At 40.4% G+C, this 18,686-nt stretch overlaps 1 long non-coding RNA gene across 3 annotated transcripts; it reads left to right on the top strand.

The window, feature by feature from the left end:
* The first annotated feature begins 15,614 nt into the window (after window positions 1–15,614).
* LOC110912309 lies at window positions 15,615–18,343 on the top strand. Of its 3 annotated transcripts, XR_002577829.2 has the most exons (7): window positions 15,615–15,790; window positions 15,927–15,970; window positions 17,021–17,116; window positions 17,201–17,295; window positions 17,394–17,735; window positions 17,894–18,136; window positions 18,218–18,343. It is a non-coding gene; the product is annotated as an uncharacterized LOC110912309 (long non-coding RNA). The 3 variants fall into 3 exon arrangements; XR_004880947.1 differs by having other exon boundaries at window positions 17,894–18,343; XR_004880948.1 differs by lacking the exon at window positions 15,927–15,970 and having other exon boundaries at window positions 17,894–18,343.
* The last annotated feature ends 343 nt before the right edge of the window (window positions 18,344–18,686 follow it).

The following is an 18,686-nucleotide window of genomic DNA, read 5'->3' as shown; positions in this document are numbered from 1 at the left end:
ATGCTAGTTCTAGCCACCAGCCTTAACTTTGTTTCTTACCAGCTTGCATGCCGTGAATCGGTCTTCGGACCTTGTAACCAAACAATTAACTCCTGCTTTTACTTTTCCAAACATTATGTAACTATGTTCGTGGTAATGTGATGTCTGTATGACTGTCACAATTTTGTTTGGTGATGCATATGTTATGGTGTGGTTCTTTTTACGTTGTTTGTGTAAATTTGCTTACATTACAATTTGTGCATATAATAATTGCTTTGAGCAGGTGTTGCGAATGAATGGTGGCTACGACAGGTTATTGTGTTTTGTTGACCCGGCTGTGCACTTGGTCGTGACGAGCCTTGGAGGTCTACAATGTTTTTCGCTGTAATTATGCCAACGCTTTCTTCACGTATTCCTGAAATGTTATGAAGTAATCGTTGACAGGTTATTGTGTTACATCGACCTTGGAGGTCTACAATGTTCATACTGCCTTGGCAACGATGTTTTCGTGTGTTCGTGGGTTTACGAAGTGAATGGTTGACTGACATGTATATTGTGTGTAATTGAACCAGTTGTGCAATTGGTCGTGATGAGCCTTGGAGGTCTTACAATGTTTTCTGTTGTTGTGCCAACGATGTTTTCGTGTGCACCCAAAGTAATATATGCATTTGTAACAAAAATTCATCGATTAAAAGGTAACATGTAAGGTAGTCATCACTTCTTGTATTTAAGATGCACGTGTTGGGCCTAGGGCCTTACATAGAAAAAGAACACTTGCTCGTTACATATAACACTTCCTTAGTTGTTGAGCATTCCACGTCCTTGAGACTTCTTTGTAATCTAGGGTGCGCAACTGATATGCACCTTTGCCTAGGACCTTGTCCCCAATATAGGGTCCTTCCCATTTTGTGGCCAACTTTCCCAGTCGCTCCGCATTGGAGGCTTCATTGTCTCTAAAGACGTAATCTCCATGATTGAAGGTGCAGATCCGGATCTTACTGTTGTAATATTTCTCTAATTTCGTCTTGTATTTTACTTCATTAATTGCTGCCATCTCTCTCCTTTCCTCAAGGAGGTCTAGATCTAATCTTCGCTGCTCTTCATTGTTCACAACATTCATCACTAACATTCGTGGAGATGGCAGGCCAATCTCTGCCGGTACGACAACTTCTGACCCATATACCAAGCTAAATGGGGTTTCCCCATTGCTTGTTTTCGGCATTGTTCGATGGGCCTACAGAATGCTGGGTAATTCGTCCACCCATCCCCTTCTTTGAGTTCCGAGTCGAGCTTTGATTCCATCTACGATGCTTTAGTTCACTGCTTTGACCTAGCCATTCCCTTGCGGGTGTGCCACCGAGGATAAGGTATGCTCAATTTTCAATTCCTTGAACAAGTTTTGGAGATCTTCTGCCGCTAAATTTGTGCCATTAGGGTAACTCGAATTGGCAGATGATTTGCTCCCAAATAAACCTCCTTACCACCATTGCTGTTGTGGATGCTAACGCCTTCGCCTTTACCCATTTGGTGAAATAGTCGACTGCAACTATGATGAATTTTACTGCACCAGGGGCTTCAGGAAAAGGGCCAACTATATCAGTTCCCCATTGTTGAAATGGCCATTGTAACACCCCCAAAATTCCACCTGCGGAAACCCCGCGAGGCGTGTTACGCATCAGAGTTCGAGCCATCAATCACATTGAACCAATAATAAATATTTAAATAAGTCATGACATTAATTACTAAAATAAGATGTCAACATGTTATCAATTCTCAAAAGTTGTGTAGCGGAAGCATGTAATCGTTTAGCAATCGTTTCATAATAATAATCAAAATCAATGCATTGTTTATAAGTGAATCCAAGAGTCTCGATCCATGACCACTCCAGCACTCCCAGATAGCAAGTCCATGTTCCAAACGTTAATGACCTACAAGCATGCAAACAAGTGTGTCAGACTACGCTGGTGAGTTCAAGGTTTTGTTAACGTGTTGAGTTACCAGATGTATGTTAATGCGATTCAATGTTGCGTTACGATGTTGCTCATGTTAGATACCCTAGGGAGTGTGCCCATGTGTATCCGGGGAGTGGGTACCCCTTAACGACCGATTGCTATGTTGCCTTCGTTAGATACCCTGGGGAGTGTGCCCATATGTATCCGAGGAGTGTGCCTCTAACAACCATAGCCATACCCAGATAATTAGTTCACGCCCGTCCTTACGGCCCGGTGTGAGGTTTCCCACCTAATAGCGCTATCAACTAATCACCCCCATTGCCCTCCAGGCAATCCGATGATAGATTCCATGTTCAATAACCAAAACCGATTAAGTTGTTTACCCAAAGTTTCCCTTCCAAATGTTTACCATTTGTCCCAAACCACCGGGACGCATGCTTGAGAAAATGCATTGAACTCACCTTGGTTTGCTCGGTAAGATACACAAAAAGATTCAGTTAAGCTACAATGTGATCAACCACGTCCTAGCATGTTTATCATACGAGTCAGGTTTGGTTAAAGCATGTATGGTTTCACACAAGTTAACACATTACAAACACGTAGAGATCATGGCAATACTTAACAGTTAAGCAATACAAGTTAACAGTCATAACATATCCAAACTTGTACGATTTAATAAGCCCATAGTTCCTGGCCCAACATCATAAGTGATTCAATGGCATATACGGCCCAAATAACAATTAACAGCCTTGTACGATACAAACAGTTGTGCGATTACGATTTGGGCTGCTCGGCCCAAATAGATAAACAGTCCAACATATACGGCCCAAAGGAAAATGTGTAACTTGTGCGATCCGCTGAATTTGTGCGATCGGACCAGCCCAGCCCAAATATACACCCGGCCCAACAGTTAACAAACAACTCAACTTGTGCGATCCAACAGTTCATGTGCGACTGAGGATCTCTAGTGCGGCTGAACTCATTGTGCGATCAGATCAGATATTGTACGATCTGATCTTATGCGACTAAGAGTCTTGTGCGAGTGAGGCCTTGGGCTGTCCGGCCCATTAACATCAACTGGTTATCATCTGTGTGTGGCCCAAGACTTGTACGATTGGCACAGTCTTGTGCGATCATGCAATAACTAGTTGTAATCTGTGCATTATGTGTTTGTATCAAACTTGTGCGACTACACTTGTGCGTTCAGGTCAGATTCTATACAATCTGATCTTGTGCGATTAGTTAGTGATTGCCGTAAATCATGGTAATCGGTTTCAATCAGTTAAACAGTTTCCTATTTCTCATCCCTATTAATTAATTCAGCATTAACAACTTCAAATCATGCAATCACCGATCGAACAATGGTTTTTATCATGAAATTCATATGAACCCTAATCATGTTTCAAGAACACATCCAATCAATATTCAATCGGATCCAACCTTAAAACCTAACAGCCTCGTACAAGCCGATTGCATGCATAATCCGATTTACTAGTACATCATCAAGCTAATAATCCGAATCACATATCATAACAGCAATTTAACTAGCATCATACCATTCCGATTCCACAACCATGTAACCGATTAATGAACATCAACTAGTTAGCGATCCGAAAACAACACCTCATAGTCGATTAACATTATTATGCATATCCGGTTCACAAGAATATCATTCACACACACACACGGTATCATAGCAAACATAGATTCAATAATCATACAAGCAAGGTGATACACTTGATCGGCCCGGGCAACAACTAATCAAACATTATCACACTAACATGAAATGACTAAGTAGGGATTACTAACCAAACAATCTGCCAAGGTGATATGCAACTCGAAACCAATAGCCTTGCTACTGCCGCCACACGTGTAGGAAAGTAGGGTTTGTTGTGATATGTAATTTTTTGTAACATGCTTTACGTTCATGAGTTTATAAGGTTAATACTTAAAACAAGTGTGGGCCGGCTACAATTTTGTTCGTTTACACACAAGTGGGCCGGTGATCTAAGGCTTTGGGCCAAGGTTTTAATGAAATCACGGTTTCCAAGTAATGCCTCCGTGTAACTTCAAAGACCACGGTTTCCACCACCAGTTGTGTGTCATGCAGTTCTTTTTTTTGTAATTTCATTACGTAAGTCGTTATTCTCTCGTGTTGCGTCGGCGTGTAACTGGGACTTTAATTCGGACCATCGTGGTATACCACTGAATCACCCGCACCCTCGGGTAAAGATGATGCTCAGTGAGCTGTAGGGTTGGAATTCAAAAGCGGAGAAGACGCCTTGCTGGTTTGTCTTTCACAAACGCAACACCCTGCTGCACTAAAGAGATTTAAGCTGTGCCACCTTCGAATGTCCGGTGAGTAAGCTGCGATAGTATCTAGCAAGGCCAAGGAGTTGCTGCATCCCCGAAGGAACCTTTGGTGTCGGTCAGTTTCTAACAGGATGTATCTTGGCGAGATTCACGTGCATTCCCACTTCGTTGGTTATGTGACCCAAAAAGGGTACATCTCGCATTCAGAAGTTACTTTTATCAAGACTTCGCGCGGTGTGGCGCCTCCCTCAGGAGCTCTCAAATAAGATACGAAGTTGTCCATGATGTTCTTTTCTCCTGAAAAGGGTTCAAAATGTCACCCAATCGCATGGGCGGTTCGCATGATCCATGAGGCTGCTGGTGTGATGATCAGTCTAAAGGTCATGGAGTACAAAGTTGTATGGCCGAATTGCGTCTGGTAAGCTTCTTTAAGAACTTTCTCCCCTTGGGTTTCCATCTGATAATAATGCGCTCGTAACTTAATCCTTGAATGAAAGCTCGTCTCTTGTAACTAGTTGATCGGTTTTCGATACATAGCCGCGGTAAATGGTTCTCAACTGTCGTCTCGATGGGTGCTCGATAATTGGTATGTACACACAAAAAGGCTTATCTTCACGGATATAACTAGGGCTTCCCAAAGTGAGAATTAGGTTCGACAAAACTCCTGTTCAACAGTTCTCGCAGTAGATTTTACAGTTCTTACAATCCTCCTGGTGTAAGGCGGTAAGAGTATGAGTATTCGGAGCTCCCTCTAATCGTGAGATCACGGAGTTTCTGACTAATAGTTGTGGTAGTAGACCTGAAAGCTCCTCCAATTGCACTTTGAGGTGAGTCACAACAATCGGTGAGTCCTCGATCCTATCTTACTGAGTCTGATCATTAGATATAGTTGCTAATACAGTGAGGTCCTCCTTCCATAGGCGCTTTCGAGGTTGTCATTACTGACATGATGCTAATCTTTTCACCACTCTGGTACTTTAGAGCATATAGTGACGCTAAATTTCTTCTCACAGGGTACGTCCGGGCGATATGTCCTAATAACCCACCAACACTAACTATTGCGCTGTAACTACCAAGGATAGCAGAGGTAACGCCGGTGTCGAATGCCTGTCCTCCGCAATATCGTGTTTGCATCCGAACTAACATATGCGGTTTCCGCCGACCTGCCATCAGCCGGTTTCATGACAGGTTTGGTTTCCAGAAGCATCAGGATTAAACGGAATCGAGCCGAAGCGATTTGCTACCCATCCAAACTACCATGTTGTTATTGTCCTGTCGTCGCCCACGTCAATCCTAAATACCCTTTTCGCGAGCACCACTGCCGGTGTTATTGTTACAATCACACGGATTTCTACCATACTGTCATCGCTCCCTTGGTTGTTGTCGTCTTGAATTATCAACTGCCATTACATGCCGTAGGCACCTTCATTTCCATACTGTAAGCTACTATCACAAGTACCTTGATGTCACGATAGTTGTTGCTTCTAACGTTGTTGCTCGAAACAGGACTCTACGATCCTTCACCAACGATGTCCATCTCTTCATATTTCGTGCTAAGTTCCAGGGTGCTACTCGTTGTGTTGGAAGTTACACAGTCCACATCCTGGTCGATTGTCATCGTTTACGTTTCGATTGATTCATAAAAGTCGGCTCCCATAAGTTGCTGACCAGAATTAAGGATTCGTTTGGAGTCAAATCGTTGATGTTCATTGTCAATAATTGGAGTCGTTCAAATGCTGAAATCGGTAGAGTACTGAATCTACCCTTATGCCCATCGTCCTCACAAGTTGACTGGGTAAAACACGGTAGGTTTCCAGAGTGTCGCAGGTGTGACTGCCCTTCAAGGTCTGAGATGTGAGTATATTGAGTTCCAACAACAAGGAGGAGTGAGGGGGAAAGAAAAGGGTATAAACCAATCATGGACGCTGCAACATCCACTCAGGGACGTTCGTACAAGCACCTAGCATTCTACTTAGTTCGCTAGGCGTTCAAAGGGACGTTCAAGTAATACTCGATAACATTGCGATTTCAAAAGGATTCAGAGAGAGGTGAGAAAGTCACATTCGAGTAGGAGACGATCACTGTTATGACTCCTATTAGTTTGTTACGTTTCACACTGACCAATTAACAGAGCGGAACCCCTCCTTCACTTGTTAAGCCTCACTAGGACTCGCATGCACCCCACATTATTATTATGTGTGCACCCACAATAATATTGTGATTTGCATGCTCATCTCAGCTCCTCCTAACTCATGTCGAATGGTTCCCCCAACTCGAATAGTAAACAAAGAGCATCACATAACATAAGTCACGTATGTTTAGGGAATTACCACCCTATCAGTCATATAACATGTGCTAGGGATACGTAAGTTCATACTATCGTGTTTAACGTGCACCAGCATGCAATATCATATGTAAGTGTCCACTAGTTACGTAGTACAATGAGTATACGAAAGACGAACCTTGCAATCTGGAGCTGAGTGTCATGATCGATTTTCGAAGGTGTTCGGTTATAGTCTGGTTTTACAAAAATGTTTTAAAACCTAGTTCACTATAACCAGTGGCTCTGATACCAACTGTAACACCCCCAAAATTCCACCTGCGGAAACCCCGCGAGGCGTGTTACGCATCAGAGTTCGAGCCACCAATCACATTGAACCAATAATAAATATTTAAATAAGTCATGACATTAATTACTAAAATAAGATGTCAACATGTTATCAATTCTCAAAAGTTGTGTAGCGGAAGCATGTAATCGTTTAGCAATCGTTTCATAATAATAATCAAAATCAATGCATTGTTTATAAGTGAATCCAAGAGTCTCGATCCATGACCACTCCAGCACTCCCAGATAGCAAGTCCATGTTCCAAACATTAATGACCTACAAGCATGCAAACAAGTGTGTCAGACTACGCTGGTGAGTTCAAGGTTTTGTTAACGTGTTGAGTTACCAGATGTATGTTAATGCGATTCAATGTTGCGTTACGATGTTGCTCATGTTAGATACCCTAGGGAGTGTGCCCATGTGTATCCGGGGAGTGGGTACCCCTTAACGACCGATTGCTATGTTGCCTTCGTTAGATACCCTAGGGAGTGTGCCCATATGTATCCGAGGAGTGTGCCTCTAACAACCATAGCCATACCCAGATAATTAGTTCACGCCCGTCCTTACGGCCCGTTGTGAGGTTTCCCACCTAATAGCGCTATCAACTAATCACCCCCATTGCCCTCCAGGCAATCCGATGATAGATTCCATGTTCAATAACCAAAACCGATTAAGTTGTTTACCCAAAGTTTCCCTTCCAAATGTTTACCAGTTGTCCCAAACCACCGGGACGCATGCTTGAGAAAATGCATTGAACTCACCTTGGTTTGCTCGGTAAGATACACGAAAAGATTCAGTTAAGCTACAATGTGATCAACCACGTCCTAGCATGTTTATCATACGAGTCAGGTTTGTTTAAAGCACGTATGGTTTCACACAAGTTAACACATTACAAACACGTAGAGATCATGGCAATACTTAACAGTTAAGCAATACAAGTTAACAGTCATAACATATCCAAACTTGTACGATTTAATAAGCCCATAGTTCCTGGCCCAACATCATAAGTGATTCAATGGCATATACGGCCCAAATAACAATTAACAGCCTTGTACGATACAAACAGTTGTGCGATTACGATTTGGGCTGCTCGGCCCAAATAGATAAACAGTCCAACATATACGGCCCAAAGGAAAATGTGTAACTTGTGCGATCCGCTGAATTTGTGCGATCGGACCAGCCCAGCCCAAATATACACCCGGCCCAACAGTTAGCAAAGAACTCAACTTGTGCGATCCAACAGTTCATGTGCGACTGAGGATCTCTTGTGCGGCTGAACTCATTGTGCGATCAGATCAGATATTGTACGATCTGATCTTATGCGACTAAGAGTCTTGTGCGAGTGAGGCCTTGGGCTGTCCGGCCCATTAACATCAACTGGTTATCATCTGTGTGTGGCCCAAGACTTGTACGATTGGCACAGTCTTGTGCGATCATGCAATAACTAGTTGTAATCTGTGCATTATGTGTTTGTATCAAACTTGTGCGACTACACTTGTGCGTTCAGGTCAGATTCTATAGAATCTGATCTTGTGCGATTAGTTAGCGATTGCCGTAAATCATGGTAATCGGTTTCAATCAGTTAAACAGTTTCCTATTTCTCATCCCTATTAATTAATTCAGCATTAACAACTTCAAATCATGCAATCACCGATCGAATAATGGTTTTTATCATGAAATTCATATGAACCCTAATCATGTTTCAAGAACACATCCAATCAATATTCAATCGGATCCAACCTTAAAACCTAACAGCCTCGTACAAGCCGATTGCATGCATAATCCGATTTACTAGTACATCATCAAGCTAATAATCCGAATCACATATCATAACAGCAATTTAACCAGCATCATACCATTCCGATTCCACAACCATGTAACCGATTAATGAACATCAACTAGTTAGCGATCCGAAAACAACACCTCATAGTCGATTAACATTATTATGCATATCCGGTTCACAAGAATATCATTCACACACACACACGGTATCATAGCAAACATAGATTCAATAATCATACAAGCAAGGTGATACACTTGATCGGCCCAGGCAACAACTAATCAAACATTATCACACTAACATGAAATGACTAAGCAGGGATTACTAATCAAACAATCTGCCAAGGTGATATGCAACTCGAAACCAATAGCCTTGCTACTGCCGCCACACGTGTAGGAAAGTAGGGTTTGTTGTGATATGTAATTTTTTGTAACATGCTTTACGTTCATGAGTTTATAAGGTTAATACTTAAAACAAGTGTGGGCCGGCTACAATTTTGTTCGTTTACACACAAGTGGGCCGGTGATCTAAGGCTTTGGGCCAAGGTTTTAATGAAATCACACAAGGGATGTAATGGGCTCGTTTAGTTCTTGTCCATGACATGCATTACAGTGGCCCGTGTGTAATGTAACTAAGTGGCCCAGATGGGCTTGTGCGACTTGGGTTTACGTGTGTTGTGTGGTTCGGTTCAAGAAAACACATGCATATTCACATAACCTAACATGCATTAAATCAATTAATACAATTCACGTAACATTCATACAATCATTCACTTGCATAAGATCACATATCGTGCACATACGTTACGTCAAGGTACAAATATCGGTTTGGAAATACGAGTTGTCACAGCCATGCTGTTGTAACTGGGACTAGCTCATTCTTGGGGCGCAGGGTTTTAGGTGCATGCCTTTGACATCCGTTGCATTTCCTTAACACTTTTACTGCGTCCAGCTGCATCCCTGGCCAGTAGTACCCTGCGTTCATCACCTTAGCTACCACCATTCTAGGACCTGCATGGATTCCACAAATCCCTTCATGCAATTCTCGGATCAAATAATTAGCATCTTTAGGGTCTACACCGCGAAGCAAGGGTTCCAGGTAAGGTCTTCGATACAAGATGTCGTCGGACATCTGATAGTGCAAAGCTTTGTGTTGTATCCTCCTAGCTTCTGCTTTATTCTCTGGTAGGATTCCTGACTGTAGGTAGAATCCTCTTCTTCATTGTTGTGCTCCTATTCTTTGTTGATGTTGCACGATCCTAGCCGGCTGTGCAATGGGGGTTTCTTTTGTTGCTGAGTGTATTGTTCATAGTTGCTCTCCGTTTCAGCATATGTATCGCGTATGTCATGCACGCTTTGCCTCCTTATGGTGGATGATCTTTCATGCTGTTGAGTCTGTGCGTGCGTGTGTGCATGTTGCGGAGTAAGGGTACTTGTCTGTCTTTGAGCCGGAGTTACAAAAGGAGCTGGAAGAGCTTGCGCTTGGAGCAACGCTTGCTGTGCGCTTAGTTGCGCGTAGACCAAATTCAGTGTAGCTTCTTGCTTGGTATACCAGGAAGTAAGAGTTTCTCCTTCTGGTAATCCCAATAATGCTGAGACATTTGGTTGTGCTGGTGCCGATGGTGCTGAGGGGCCAGCACCGTGGCTTGGGTTTTGAGCTCCGAGAGTTGTCTGATTGATCACCCGGGAAGCACTTCCAAAGAAATCAGGGATTTCGGTATTTCCTAACTCCTCCCTGACGGCCTCGTCCCTTTGGTGGCCTTGGACGTGAACATTGTCCATAGCCGGTCCAAACGGAGAGTTTTCTCCGTCAATGTGAAAAGAGGAGTTTTGTTCAGCCATTAAAGAGTGTTTTCAAAGAGAAAAGAGACGAAAATGATGAAACACTAGTTAACGCAAGGTTATCCCAGCTGGGCTGTATCGTGTAATAAGGTTCAATCTCTTCCTCCACTCGCCGTTAGCTGATATCCTGCAAAACAGAATACCGGTGACTCGCCACAAGGAGGGGAATAGGGGGTTCTCCTTGTGACCACCCTCCGGTGTGAGAATAAGTATTGTTCTGAGGAGAATAGTGTGTGTTAAGAGTAAGTAGTGAGAGAGCAGAATCCCTAAACCTAAAGGGGGAGTCTTCTATTTATAGCCGAAGGATGAAGGAGGAGGAGGAGATTTGGTAGCTAGCCCGTAGGTGCCAGCTGTCCTACCAAGGGGAATATCCTTTCTGTCCCCTGTTCCGCTGTTAGTCTTGTGTATGATGTGGTGCGCGCCTATTCGATCCAGTTGGGCTCTCATTCGTACTAGCTGTCGGATTGTCCTCCAAATATCTTGCAGGTCTAGTTAGAGTTCTATTATAGGTGACACGTGTTGTCCTTTATGTCGTGAGGAGCATCTTTTTTGTCACCTGTGATTTCTTCCAGAAGCTTCTAGAAGCTTCTGGATGCATTCAGCTGATTTAGGCGCCAAGCTGGAAAAAATGGTGTGGTCCCTATGCCAAGTGTGTACTGATTTGGGACCATACCTCTTCAACATTTAACATAACCCTAAGAACACCACAATGTGATGCTCCCCTCATCTGGAAACAACGTGACATCCAAAAGACTTCCACCCTTTATCTTCTTAGGCTATGCAGTATGGTGATGATCCTCCCTTGGAGGATGATCCGCCACGTAAGCGCCACGTAGGATGGGTGTGAGGATGGGGTAAATGGGATGAAACTAAGGAAATGGGGGTTTGATCCTAATATATATATACAAGTTGTATGTATAGGTGTGTGAGAGAGGGGGAGGGACGTCGGAAACGTCTGGATGGAGACGCCTAGGAAGCCGTTGGAGGGGGGGGAATGGAGAGGGGGCCGACACCAGTGGGGGACGGTCCAAGGCCGAAGCCCACACCGTGCAGCCTTACATTGTGACCACTACAACAAAAATGGCTTTTTAGGACCTTTTTTGTGGGACGCTTGTAAAATAGGGTCCTAAAAAACTATTTAATAGGACTAATGAACTTTTGGGGTCTTTTTATAATATACTCTACTAAACCGGTGTCCTAAAACCTATTTAATAGGATGGATAGCTTTTTGGGGTCCTATTATCATATAATTTAATAGGACACTTAAAATGTAGATCCTAATAAAGTACTTTATAAGACATTTAATTGTTAGTGTCCCATTATGTGGTACTGTATTAGGGCACTTGATCTTCTGGGGTCCTATTATAATATAACTTAATAGGACACGTTGTAGCTAAGTCATAAATGTTCAATGTTATAGGACCTTTTCTAGTCGAAGTCATATTATAACTTAACTTAATAGGACACTTGACACTTGGGCCTTATAACTTTACACTTTATAGGATGCTTAATCATTGTGGTGTTATTCTATACACTGTAATAGGACACTTGATATTTGAGTTATAAAACATTAGTTTTATAGGACGCTTATTCGCTAGTGTTTTATTATAATATAACTTAAAAAGACACTTGACACTTGGGTTTTATAAATTAACCTTTATAGGACGCTTAATCATTGTGGTGTTATTATAATACACTTTAATAGGTCACCTGATATTTGAGTCATAAAACATCAATTTTATAGGACGCTTATTCGCTAGAGTTCTATTATAACATAACTTAATAGGAAACTTGACACTAGGGTCTTATAACTTTAACCTTTATAGGTCGCTTAATCATTATGGTGTTATTACAATACACCGTAATAGGATACTTGATATTTGAGTCGTAAAACATAAGTTTTATAAGACGTTTATTCACTAAAGTTTTATAATAACACTAGGTTATTGACCCGTGATTACACGGGATGGTAGTAAACAAACAATAATTTTGAAACTAAAGTTTCATCATTCAACCTGCTACATTCATTTTCACCCTGGGTTGTGGTTTTCTCTGGTTGAAAATGGGACACAAACTCAATCAATTTTTTTTTTTGAAGGGGCCACTCAAGCTTTCATTCATAAATTAAAACCGAGCAAGGTGTTGGGGTATACACCATCCAAATCCCATGGTTACACCATTATATTATATTAAAGTACATAAGGATCACTACAAAAAAAATGCCATTTAGTGGCACACGTTTTTGATGGCATATACATTTTATGCCGCTAATTTAGGTTTTTAATGGCACTTTTGTATGCTATGCTTATACTTGTTTAGCACTCCTTTTAGTGGCATTTAGTTTCTATGCCACTAAAATAGGTTTTTAATGACACTTTATATATGGTACCAGTTTTTTTATTCTTTTTTTGCCATTAGAATCTACATCAAATCACATGCTTATCGTTATTGGAGTTAAGTTAGGATCATTATTGGTCATGGTTATCTAGAGTTAGGGTCATTATTGGTTAATTACAATTATTATTATTGGTTAATTTTAGAGTCATTGCTGTTTAATTAAGGTTACCGTTGCTCAAATGGTTTGAGATATCGTAGAATTGTCATTGAAAATAACGTTAAGGTAGAATTTATTCAAAATCTATAGAAAAGAAAAAAAGAAAAGAGAGGTGGCTTCATTGGATAATGATAAATTGGAAATCTTCAAAACAATTAGGGAAAATGATAAAGGATATGATTTCAAAATAACTATATTTCATTGCCTTTTCAAACCTAACATGTCATCCGTTTTTGTATTAGTTAATGTTATCGATTTAACTTCATAAATAACTTAGTATAATCCTAGTGTGTTGCTAAATAAGTAACTTTGTTAGTTATTATTGTTAATAATAAATTTATAAATTATATTACTAATAATAAATTTATTCGATACATGTTATTCAAATAACTAGTTTTGTAATTTAAACGTTAGCATTTAGTTTTGTGTTTAGCTTTAGGGTTTAGGTTTTTGGGATGTGGAGTTTAGGTTTTTTGGGGGTGGGATGGGGATTAGGGGTCTGTTTGGTATGGGGTAATGAAATGAATGAACGAAGGAAATGAATGTGAAAAGGTAATGGAATGGACGAGAGAATGCAATGGATCATTACCATTCCATGTCTTGTTTGGTTAACATGTGTTAATGAAATAAATGATTATTGTGTATTATTCGCTAGGCAAGAAAAACGGAGTAATAAAAGCAGCGGTGAGTGGTGGTGGTGGTCGAAGGTAGTGATTGTGGGTGGTTATAGGTGGCGGTGGTGGGTGTCGACGGCGGCGATGGGTGGTGGTGGCGGCGGCAAGTGGTGGTGCGGCGGTGACGACGAGTGGTGGTGGCGGCAAGGTGGTCGTTGGTGGTGGGTGGCAGCAGAGGTGGTGGTTGGTGGCGGCGACGACGATTAGTGGTGGCGGTGGTGGCGTCGACGAAGGTGGTGGGCGGCGGCGACGAGTGGCGCTGGCGGTTGGTCACAGCTGTGGGTGATAACGGTGGCGAGTGGGTGGCGGCGGCGGCGGTGGCTGTCAGGGTGAGGTGGTGGCGGGTGGCGGCGATGGCGTCAGTGATGGATGGTGGTGGTGGTATGTTGTGGCGAAGGTGGTGGGTAATGGTATTGTTGATGAATGGTGCAAGAGGGGATTGGAATGGAAAAAAAACATGAGGGGTGGAAGGAATGATTTTGAGGGAATGGAATGCCTTTTGCAATGGGTGATTCCATTCCATTGACCAACCAAACACCCTTTTCTTCATTCCCTCGTAATCATCCGTTTCATTCCATCTCTCATTCCTGCATACCAAACACTACCTAGGTGTTTTTTTCTTTTTTGGAGGGGGGATAGGTTTTTGGTTTGTGGTGGGGAGGGAGTGGGTGTTTAAATTTTTGGGTGATGGTAGAGTGGGTTTATTTTGGTTGTGTTCATATTGGTTCTCGTATGAACCCTACCCTATATATATATATATATATAATTCTATTCTAATAACATGTATAATGAAAATTACTATTTAATATTATTATTTAAGGGTGAGAATACACCAGAAAACAACACGTGCTTGACAATTATATCGACTAATTAATGGGTCCTATACTCATGTGTGGCAATTTTTACCGTGTTTAACCATATTTCACTATTATCGACCATTAGGCTATGCGGTATGGTGATGGTCCTCCCTTGGAGGATGATCCGTCACGTAGGCGCCACGTAGATCGGGTGTGAGGATGGGACAAAGAGGATGGAGGTAAGGAATTGTTGGATGGGGCTAAAATATATATGTATATATTGTATGTATAGGTGTGTGAAAGAGGGGGAGGCCCGTCTCCAACTCGACGTTTAGGACGACGGTGGTGGGGGGCGAAATGGGGGGCGGCGCCGCCGCACTGGGACGGAGGGGGGTTGCCCACACCGTGGAGCCTTCGTGGAGCCTTATATGACTTAAATGAATTTGTTATAATAAATTATTATTGTAATACAAAGTTTATGGTTAGGGATGACAATTGGTCGGGTTTGGGACGGTTTTAGGTAATCTCAAACTCAAACCCAGTTAGATAAGCTTGTCCTAAACTCGTCCCAAAACCCGTCGGGTTTCTAGCGGGTAAATACCCATCGGGTATCGGGTATACCCGTGGGTTTCGGGTAAACCCATTAATTCAAAAAGATTACTCGTTGGGTATCCTCATCTCAAAACCCATTGGGTATCTATCGGGTAACTACTAACCGATTACATATTGTATTGTCATTATAAATATTAAATAACTACAATGTATATGGAATAGAATACCTATATGTGTAAAAAATGGATGTATCATATATATACATATTTATTAATATAAAAGAAATCATATCGGGTATACAATCGGGTAAACGGATACACTTTATCGGGTAAATGGGTATATCACTGAATCCCAAACCCGTCCCAAACCCGTGAAAAAAATAAAAACTATTCCCAAACCCGATTAACCGACCCCAAACCCGTTCCAAATGTATCAGGTTTCGGGTTTACTCAGCGGGTTCGGGTTTGATTGTCATCCCTATTTATGGTAGTGTCTCATATAGTTTATGTAATATTTGAAAAAAAAATAAAAATAATAATGTATATCAGACTTGAGATTAGCGGCAACTGCCCTAAAATTTTGAGTTTCCCTCTCCACTCTCAAACCGCATAAACTCAATTCCACCACTAACGGCGTTTATCTAGCTTTCGGTGATTATTTGTGATTCAATCGCCGGATTATTCAATCGCCAGTTACAAGTGGTTCAATAGAAGCTATTCAATAAATTTAAAGCTTTGTGCAGGTTTCTAAGTTTTCAATTTGTTTTGGATTCTATCATATAGATTTAGTTGCTTTGATTCATTTAACTAATTTTATAATCCTTTTATTGATCTTGGTCCTACTGTGTTTTTATGTGGTTTTGTTGTTATGTAACCTAGGGTTTTGGTGAGTACCTGTTATTGCTGAAAGGATCTTGCAGTAGGTAGGTTACTTTTTTAACCTAAGAATGGTTACTGATATCGCTATTGAACTTCAAGCTCTGGTTGTTAAAAATGTTATGTATGGTCTGGTGGGCATTAGTCACCGGTAATACTTATGTTGTAGAAGAAATTTATAATTGGAAGTGAAGTGTAACATCATAATTATGAGATTTAGTTGTTGTATAACCTAGGGTTTTGATGAGTACTTGTTTCTACATGCACAGAGACCGGTGAAATATGTATGCTCTTCCAAATTTCTTCTCAAAATCTAGATATATATGGTAATAGGTTGAAAATATGTAGGTTGTTTGTGATGATTTTGTTAATTTAATAACTCGACTGTGTGTTCAGTTCATGATTAGCTAGTTAGGCAAGTACCTTAGGGATTTACAAGCTTTCAGATCGATTGTGTGTTCAGTACTTCAGTTTATGTTACAGTTAGTTGTTTGTATGTGATGTTGAAGGTCTGAATCCATTAATAAGAAAAATGAATCTTCATGTTACAGTTCGTGCAGAAGTAGAATTCTTTATGATATTAAGCTTCTAGGTGAATGTATTGACATATAGAGTTCAAGCGAGGATGATAATGCCGTTACCACGTATGTTGGTGATTAAGGATCAAACAGTCGCATGCTTGTATTCCTTTTATGTTGTTTGAAGATGGCAAACTATTATTGTGCTAAAATGAATTAAAAAAAAAAGCAAAGTAAACCACGTCTGCCATCTTGGCATAGTGGTTGTTTGATGCTGATACAATACACAAAGGGCTCGGGTTCGAGTCCCGTCCCATACTTGTCGCTGCACATTATAACCTTTTGTATTAAAACCAGAACATGAAACAACTTGGATTCTATATATGTATAATTAAAATCATGAAACGAACAGGTTAGACACATAGCCCAATTGGTCGAGCTGTGTGCACACGTAACGAAGGTCACGAGTTCGATCCTTGATAAGGCCGGTTTTTGGCCTTTTTGGGGTTTAATTTTTAAAATTCATTTTAAATAACATTAGTTTATTTCCCATTCTGAAATTTCACTTGTCTACTAAAGCTAGTAAGCGAAAAAAACATGGCGAATCGAGCAAAGAAGAAGATGGTTCAAGTAACGGGTAAAAAAAGTTATGCTCGAGTTCGTGAAGAGCTAAAGGTGATTGTATGAGTTAGTGCAATTGTTAATGTAACCTGTCGATATTCATTGTTAATACTTATTTTCTTTTTTTTTTTCAAACAGGCATCTAAGGGACAAGATCCAAGTCGATTGGAAATGTTTCGTGCATATTATCCAAAGATGGAACTACCAAAAATTTGGAAGCTTCAAATGCAATTGTAAGTAATATGCTCATATATTCATACACATATTTTTCTATGTGTTCTTGATGCTGTTAAAAATACATACCTTATTTTTGTTACTATGAGTAATATAGGCACAAATGCAACAACTTAGTTCTAATCTTCCCGAGTGCTCGATCGATAAGCCTGGACCAGATGATTTTTTTTCTAAGGTAATGGGTAATGATCGAAATGGTGATGCGGTTATGTATGGTCTGGGTGTTCACGCTGCTGATGTTTGGGGTGTAATACCAAGTCGTTCGGTATGTCATAGAGAAAACATCCAATTGAAGTCTTAATGTGAAGAACTTACTAGTACTGTGGTCCAGATACGACCCCAAGTATCAGAGATGGAAGGGTCGAGGGGTGGTTCCAGTGTTCAACCTCTTGCATCACAACATTTCCCCAATGTAACCAATGGACATCAACGTTTACGGGTATTTTTCTATATAAATCTTTAAAAACCAATTTTCCTTAGTTTTTCTATAAAAATGTTAGCCTGCTAATGTAAAACTTTATTAATTTTTTTGTAAAATGATTTTTTGCACTATTATGACTAGAGTTTAATAAATATTTGTTGAAAACTAATATCTAGGTCGGAGATAAAGTTCTCCTCAAAAGCTTTCTAAACTCTACCGAGACTGTAGCAAGAGGAAGGGTCCAGAGCTTGGACCCAAATGATCTAGTTGGTGGTACAGAGATTAGACCAGAATGGTGTAAGGTAAACGTTCAAGTACCAATAAAAAAAGATGAAAACTTGGTAAGACCATATAGTTTATTTTCTACAATTCAAGATTGTATTGGTACATCAATTGCATGGCCCTATCCATTCATCTCGGTATGTATTTGTTAACCTTGTGATACAAATAATTTTAATATCATGAAACTTAATGCTTATACATGGATGGTTTATTTGTAGGTAGTACATGAGGATTGAGGACGCTTGATGACTCAAGATTTTATGCTTCTTATTTCTTTAATTACTTTTAATTTCTTTGTTAAATGTTAAGACTTTATGTTAGATAATGTTATAACTTATTTATGATTAGTATTTTTGTTATGAACATGCTTATTTGAAATATAATGATTCTTTCATTAGTTGATGTTATACAATAACTATTAGGATGTTATATGTTGATTGTCTGTTTATAAAATTGGTTTTATAATCTTATCTGGGATGTTAGGACCATTTTCTTGATATTAAATTAGCTATAACGTTACATCATAAGGGTCCTATAAATTAATTTTTAAGGACGCTTGGATGTGTATCAAAAGATTAAAAGTAGGTAATCACATATTGGAACATTGTAAAAGTGTCCTAATATGTTCTTTTTAGGACGCTATTTAAGTTGTCTATAGACATATTATGCGACCATAAAATTGGTTTC

This window comes from Helianthus annuus, chromosome 15 (genome assembly GCF_002127325.2).
Source record: "Helianthus annuus cultivar XRQ/B chromosome 15, HanXRQr2.0-SUNRISE, whole genome shotgun sequence".
Taxonomy (NCBI): Eukaryota; Viridiplantae; Streptophyta; class Magnoliopsida; order Asterales; family Asteraceae; genus Helianthus; species Helianthus annuus.
Note: the sequence above shows the minus strand (reverse complement) of the source record. Positions and strands in the feature narration are given on the sequence as shown.